General features: G+C 28.8%; 1 pseudogene; it reads left to right on the top strand.

Moving 5' to 3' along the window:
- The first annotated feature begins 2,485 nt into the window (after window positions 1–2,485).
- Window positions 2,486–7,234, top strand: LOC125846125 (probable LRR receptor-like serine/threonine-protein kinase At1g05700; annotated as a pseudogene).
- Window positions 7,235–8,214: the final 980 nt, after the last annotated feature.

Below are 8,214 nucleotides of genomic sequence, written 5' to 3'. Positions count from 1 at the left end.
TAATCATGCATTAAAATATATAACAATCAATTATGCCCTAATCAATTTGTTAACTTCGTATCAAATAAGACTTTCGAATCTTGCAGTCTTAAATTAAAAATGCGTATAATCTTTTAAATCGTATAGTCTTAAACTTGTCACATTCTCACATAGAATGTCAGATGAAAAACTTACTAAATACAGAAAGAAAGAAACATCACTATTCTTTCTTCAAAGTGCTTATCAACACTTGGAACTAAAGAAACCTCAATACTTATACCATGATGAATATACTTGCTTCTTTGAGATATAAACAATGAGTATCATTTACTAGGTACGATATTTAATTTGTTATCGACATTTTTATACTTGTACAACGAAGCACACACGACGTAATACATGAAGTTAGCTGATCCCAGGATGCAACAAAGCCAGAAGACATTATCAATTCTCCCCTTGTTAAATATTTAGTCCAAAACCTATAAGTATATGAGTATAAGGATATATTTTATTTTAAAATCTTACGAATATTATCATAGTACATACACTTGTTGTAAGATAATTGTATATTTCTAACAAGTTGTGTCATAGCTATGAAGATGAAGTGTCAAGCAATTTTGAGTCTAATACCATGTGAAGACAATTTAAATATTTAGTCCAAAACCTATAAGTATATGAGTATAAGGATATATTTTATTTTGAAATCTTACGAATATTATCCTAGCACATACTCTTGTTGTAAGATATTGTATATTTCTAACAAGTTGTGTCATAGCTATGAAGATGGAAGTGTCAAGCAATTTTGTCCTCAATATCTTTTACACGTTGTACGCAACATCCCAATAATAATTATAGAATGACTTGCGTACATCACAAAAGTCATCGTCGTTTTATAAATTTCTGCCCAATTGGCTTGTACGTAGAAAATTAAGATTGGACGCGGATTCAAAGCTTTGAAAATTATGAAATTATAACAATTTTAAGTTCATACTTCTTTCATCCACTTTTACATGTTCAGTATATCAAGTGTGTGAAATCGTCAATATTAGACAACTAAAAATGAACAAGAAATTATATATAAATTGAATAAAAATTATATATTGAGTTCACGTAAACTCATACGTAAATTGTAAATTGATAATTGATACCTTCACTTATTGGTTGAGTTCAGGGGCGGCTCAACGTTATTGGGGGCCTAAAGCGAAATTTCAATTCGGGGCCTAAAATATAAACAAACTTCATATACGTATTTATTCAAAATTTATTTTTCTTACACTATTTAGATGAAAATTATTAGTATTTTAATATTATTTTTTCAGTTATTACTTTTAGGTAAGATTTTATCAACTCAACATTGAAAAACATCCTTTCAGTGAGACAATTATTATACGAATTGTTAACATAATTATATAAGTAATAAGTTGACAAATATTAAATAAAGATAAGAGTTCGAACTATAGAATTTGACACAAGAAGTTGATGACTTGGTATACCCCATTTTAATATGCTTGTAGTAATACTTGAAACTAAAATTTAAAAAGAAATAAAAAAGAATTTGTAATTTACTTTGTTCAACACTTTTCACTATTAATTCTTAATTTTAACAAAGTACAAAAGATGTTAAAGTGTATAAAATAATATATTTTTAAAAAAATTATACTTTTAATCATATATAATCAATTTTTCTGCATTATTCTGCATGCAGCATAGTTTGACGAGTTCAAACTCTTCAAGTCTTTGTATATTATCTGCCATATTAGTTGACTTCCCTAATTTAACGTGCATTAAGTTGACTTACCTAGCTTCATAGTACTTCTCGTGATTTAATATTATATGTTGGATGTAATTAAATATTCGCTTTAGCCAAATAATTCATGCATTAAGTATGAATTATTAAAAAAAAGCCAAATATTTATGTTTTAAACTAATTTGGAGAACTTGAATTACAAGATTTAATAGGCGTTTGAACATAAAAATGATATTTAAAAGAGAAGAAAATTGGAGTTAAGTTGAAAAGAATATTTGAAATTGAATTTGTTTTAATTTTTTTAAAAAAACAATCGCTTGAAAAATGGGTAAACCAGCTTCTCAAATTTGAAACACACATTCAAAAAAATTAATCTAATGAGAATTCATATATATGTGGAAGCTCTAAAACTCTTATCCTTGTAGTAGTTATTACTACTTAGGAGTAAAAAACTTGAAATTAGGATCGAAATAATTTTTTATAGTTACGGGTTTGAATGAACTCAAAATTTTATATTTGTATTAGAAAATTCATTAAATATGTATAAATATTTAATTACGAATTTAATAGCTATATGAGGATTATGAATTTACTAAAATTCAGAATTCATAAACTTTAAAAAGGACCCAAAAATAGAGGGTCAACTTTTGCCACTAAGCTGCTGCTCAAGAATAATCCAGCTCCTACCTAATAATTACTCTATCTAATAACACAATATTTCCTTTATAAAGTAATCCTTAAGCCTCATTGTCTTTCAATTCTATTCTTGAGTTCATTATTCTATAGCTCAGCAGCATGGCTAGTAGTCATTTTTTCCTACTTGTTTTACTTCTTTCTGTTTTCTCTGTTTCTGCTGGTGGTAAGCTTTCTTCATTTTCTATATTTAATCATTTCGTGTTAGAAACCTTTTTGTCTCGATTAATTTGAATTCATGTCAAAAATCTACTTGTATACTAATCCAAATTCGTGTTTGATCATATATATAGGCCCATTACTAGAAACAAAGTTATTTCTACCGTAAATCAGTGGAAAACCTAGCTAATCCAAATTCACACTAGCTAGGTCTACTAAGGGGGGTAAATGTAGCTATACTGAATTGAAAGGTTTTCAATTCTCATAATTTAAACTTGACATCTCTGGTTAACGATAGAGGAATACTCTTGTTCCTATATTATCTTTGTTTATTTGATCTTGATTTATTTATTTATTTTGTTACTTTTTATTTGTAGTGTTTGTGAGCCTAGATTGTGGATCATCAGAAGCATACACTGATCATGAAACTTCAATAGATTGGTTAGGAGATGCTGATTACGTAGCCAATGGAGAATCTTATGTTGTACAATCCAACAACTCAATATCACACGTAATGGACACTCTAAGAGTGTTCACAACCAGAACCAAGAATTGTTTCCTAATCGATGAAATCGAAAAGGGTGGAAAAGTTCTAATTCGAGCTAGTTTTTACTATGGAAATTACGATGGGAAATCAAATCCACCATCATTTGCACTTCAATTTGATGGAAATCATTGGGCCACTGTTACAACTATGAGTGATCAACTTGTATATTATGAGACAATTTATGTCGTTAAAGGCGATTACCTTACTGTGTGTCTTGCTCAGACAGAGGAAAATCAATTCCCTTTTATTTCAGCACTTGAAGTTCGTGGCTTGGATTCTACTATGTATAGTCATGTTGATGATAATCATGCTTTGTTCTTGAGAAGAAGAGTTGCTTTTGGTTCCAACAAAACTATCAGGTAAAATATTCTACATAGCTATACATCAATGTTATCTTGTTGCTTCTCTTTCTGTTAGTTAGAGTACTTCTATTTAGCGTTAGTCAGTGGTGAAGTCAGAAATTTCGACTTGCTTTATTTGTCTAACTCAAGGAGGAAAGATCGTTCAAGTCCATAGAAGAAAGTCCCCCTTGCATCACTGATGTAGGATTGTATTCATTACGGTGTGGATCTATCTCGGGGGTCCTGATTTTGATACCTTGTTAAATAGATCTTGAACCTAACTTAACCCAACTGGACACTAGATCGTCCTAACTCAACTTCAAAAGCTAGCTCAAAAGGGAGGCCGATGTGAGATTCTTTTCATTCATCAGTCGGACTCCCTTCTGATCATGTAGATCCACACCAAATGCTAATAGAGACAAAATATATCTATATTTTTGGTTCTTTGTTTTATGATCATATCATCATTCTGTTTTCCGGATTAGATACAATAACTTAATATATTTTGAATTTCTAGTACTGAAAATATTCACTTTTTTTAAGAAAAGTAAAATATTGGATTAAAACGGACATAAATAAAGGGGCATGAATAGTGAAGATTCAGATATTCGATATATATATGGACTTAGTTGCTACTTAACTTTCGAAGCTATACAACGTAACATTGTGGTTGTTGTTTTTACTTCATTAAACAAATTTCTTTTGAGACCCCATAAAGGTAAAATCTGTCTATGCTCTATCCTCTCCAGATCTTACTTGTGGATTACACTGAATATGTTGTTGTTGTCGTAACAAATTTCTTTTGATCAAAATGGACAGGAACACAGATGATCCCTATGACAGAATATGGACTCCTGGTTCTGGAAATTTAATAGAAACACTCACTAGTGATGCCACAACTATTGACACTAGCCATGGAGATCAACCCCCACAACAAGTGTTACAAAATGCAATTTCCACAAACAATTCATTAAATATCATATCATGGAACATGAATTTTCTTCCTATTGACAATGTTATCTACATGAACATGTACTTCTCTGAAGTAACTCAACTTGATGTCAACCAAACAAGATCATTTAGAATTTTTCAAGACAATGAGTCTATCTCTGACCCAATTTTGCCACCCTATGAGGATTTTATTCAAATGTATGTTAGCAATCTCACTGTTTCACCATCCACTATTTTTTCTGTTGTGAGAACCACAAATTCAACACTTCCTCCTCTTATCAATGCCTTGGAAATATTCACTATTGGTAATGCATTGACTGATGGAACAAACACCCAAGATGGTATGTACACCTTCTTATATTTAATCTGTTGTAGCAGATAACTTATCTTATGTTACTTATAGTTATTTGATTGTGTAAATTCTTTAACACACTTTCAACGTATAGAAATTAATCTCGATTTATGAGTTTGACTTTTATACATTTAATAGTATAAAAGAATATATACACTTACCTAAAAGATTACCATATATAATTGTCCATAGACCGTAATAACTATTGATAACTTAAAAACAATATGCATTTATTTATATTATCAGTATATATAAGTTAAATACTTTATTTATTGATATTTCTAATATTATTGAATTATATATGGGATATTATACTTATTAAAGTACTATGTTTTCATTTTTTAAATATATAGTGGAGACTTTAATATCATTGCAAAAGGAATTTGAAGTATTACAAGGTTGGATTGGTGATCCTTGTCTTCCATCACCTTTTACATATGATTGGATCAATTGTAGCAGCAGTGATCCACCTCGCATTACAGCACTGTAAGTAAACTTTAATTCATTTTAATCTACGCTTTTAGAGCCGTCTAGTGTACAAAATAGTCTGAGCAGGGTCTGGAAAAAGACCGCATTCAAGGGGTGTAATGTAAACAGTTTATCCTAATGTAAGCACTAGTAATTATTTTTACGGTTCAAACACGTGACATATATGTCACACAAAGATAATTTTATTGTTGCTTCAGAGTGCGCTCCGTTTTATGTAATTGTATTTTTTTTTGTTGAAATAAAATTAATTTACAGGTACTTGAGTAAATTCAATCTATCAGGATCACTTCCAGATTTTAGTTCCATGGATGCTCTCGAGACAATGTAATATTTCTTGTTCTTTTTTTTTTCGAATTTAATTTAAATACATTTATTCCCAAATAGGGATATTTTTATTTTAATTAATTTCTAACTCTTTTTTTTTTTTTTTTGTGCTTCTTGGATTGCAGTGATTTGAGCAACAACAATTTGGATGGACCGATTCCTGATTTTTTTGGCACATTACCCAATCTTAAAGAACTGTTAGTATAAAAACATTATATTCTGATCGATTTAATTAGCTTGTTTGGTCAATCTTTTCAGAAGCTAAAAGTATTTTGAAGAAAAAATCGGTATATTTTAGAAAATAAAGATGTTTTCTCAAAAAAATTGTAACTAACAAGTTCTGATCGATTTATTTAGCTTGTTATGATAAATAATTTTGGTTTAATTTCTTTTCAGGAATTTAGCAAATAACAAGTTCACTGGACCAGTCCCTGCTTCATTGTCAAACAAAAATGGCCTAACCATAGAGTAAGCAAAAGCAACATTAAACATATCTTCTGTTATATTTCTTGAACTGTTTAGCCATTGAAAAGTTAAAAATTATTTTACATACCTAATAAAATTATTTTTAATCTTTATTATTNAAATTGTAGCAAGTTCTGATCGATTTAATTAGCTTGTTATGATAAATAATTTTGGTTTAATTTCTTTTCAGGAATTTAGCAAATAACAAGTTCACTGGACCAGTCCCTGCTTCATTGTCAAACAAAAATGGCCTAACCATAGAGTAAGAAAAAGCAACATTAAACATATCTTCTGTTATATTTCTTGAACTGTTTAGCGATTGAAAAGTTAAAAATTATTTTACATACCTAATAAAATTATTTTTAATCTTTATTATTTCCATATATAACATATCATTTTTTAAAATACTTTGACAAAATTTGTTATGAGTCAATTTAAGCTACATATCAATCCAAAATCTACTGAACTAATATTAAACAGATCATATTTTCATCAGCTAATTTTGTGTTTTTTTTTCCCCAGTACTTCAGGCAATTTAGGTTTGTGCAGTTCATCTGATGAATCTTGCCAAAATAATGATTCATCATCACCAGGAAATGATCAACCAAGAAAAATAATAAGAAGAAGAAAAATAATATGCCAATAATACTGGGTACTACAATTCCAGCCTTCTTGCTTGTGTGGGCTATTGTGGGTATTTTTGCTATTTTACACTACAAAAACAAAAGGGCTACTACATCTCTTGTCAATCCAGGTGAGGTTAAGAAACGGTTTGGATATATAATTGTTATAATTTTTTGGAATTCGAAAAACTCTAAAAGGTTATTTTCGTAATTTTTTACTCTAAATTGTTTACTATTTATTTTTAAACACTATTTAAATCCAATTAAATATGCACTAATATAAAGTTGCAATTTTCAGGGCAAGCTAGTGGAGGCAGCACCCCTTTTGTAAATAGAGTCCAAATGTCTGAAAATTTTGAAAAGAATCCAGAGGTTACTGCCCATGATCATGAGAACTCAACAAATGTTTAGCTTAACATGTTTCTTAATCTCAAAAGGAAAAATAATGCAAGGTTAATTAGAAATATCAAATTTATTATTGAGTTGGCTAGCAAGAAAATAATGCATGTAATGTAATGTTTAAGATTTTGTAATTAATTAATGTTCTTGTTGTTTTTGGATCATAGTGGCTTTGTTTACCATACCATTCATCAGGATTCTTCCAACATAAATTTGTTGTAAGTTTGTAACAAAATTTATTTTATTATTAGTATTTTCGATCTTTATATTCAAATTATCAGTAAAATAATTTTTCGATATGACCTTTAAATAATTTATTATTATGTTGAAATAATTTCTTTTTTATTTGAATGAATTCAAGAACTTGCTCGATCATCATTTCATTTAATATGATGGGTTCTCTCTCGTGTATTATTAGCTCTAGGTTCACTTAATAGTACTCTATCTACATTGATGATAATTATTAAGGTAGTTGGCGCTAACAATTAAAATTATATCATCTTATTTGAATATCAATTTGAAATTTTCATTTAAGGGGAGCAACTATTCCTATCCCATTTATTTGGTTTGATGCTTGTATAATACGATTTGAATTTGAATGAACTAATTGGCTTTCTATTAAGAAAGGCATATTTGATGGGTCAATTTCTTAAACTGTTATTCTTTTAATATATTTATAATATAATTTAAAAAAATTGGTTGGCATGGTGAAAAATGAAAATGAATAGTGTCTATAAAACAAAATAAGGATTTTATGCATTTATCTTATTTTATTTTTATTATAGTATTACCTTTAAATTCTCCTTTATGTTTATCTTTTTGTGTAACGAACAATAGTCCATTGGCCTTCAAAGACCTCTTTTTTGGGTCCCTTTATTGATTTATAATTATTTATAAGAGTTATCAGAAAAATATTTGAGACTTGGCAGGAGTATATCTAAATTACTTAGGGTTTTATTATCCCTTTTAACTATTTTAAAATATAATAAACACTCTATAAATGTTGACATGAATCATGATATAGAGATTGTGTGCATACTTTCCTGAAGGAGGCAAGTGAACAACAAAAAAATTAGACACATGCCATTTTTTAATTGATTTATTTATAATTAGTTAATACACATAATTATTGGCATTAAAACTTA

This window comes from Solanum stenotomum, chromosome 11 (assembly GCF_019186545.1).
Source record: "Solanum stenotomum isolate F172 chromosome 11, ASM1918654v1, whole genome shotgun sequence".
Classification (NCBI taxonomy): Eukaryota; Viridiplantae; Streptophyta; class Magnoliopsida; order Solanales; family Solanaceae; genus Solanum; species Solanum stenotomum.
The sequence above is the reverse complement of the archived record's forward strand: the minus strand, read 5'-3'. Positions and strand labels throughout refer to the sequence as shown.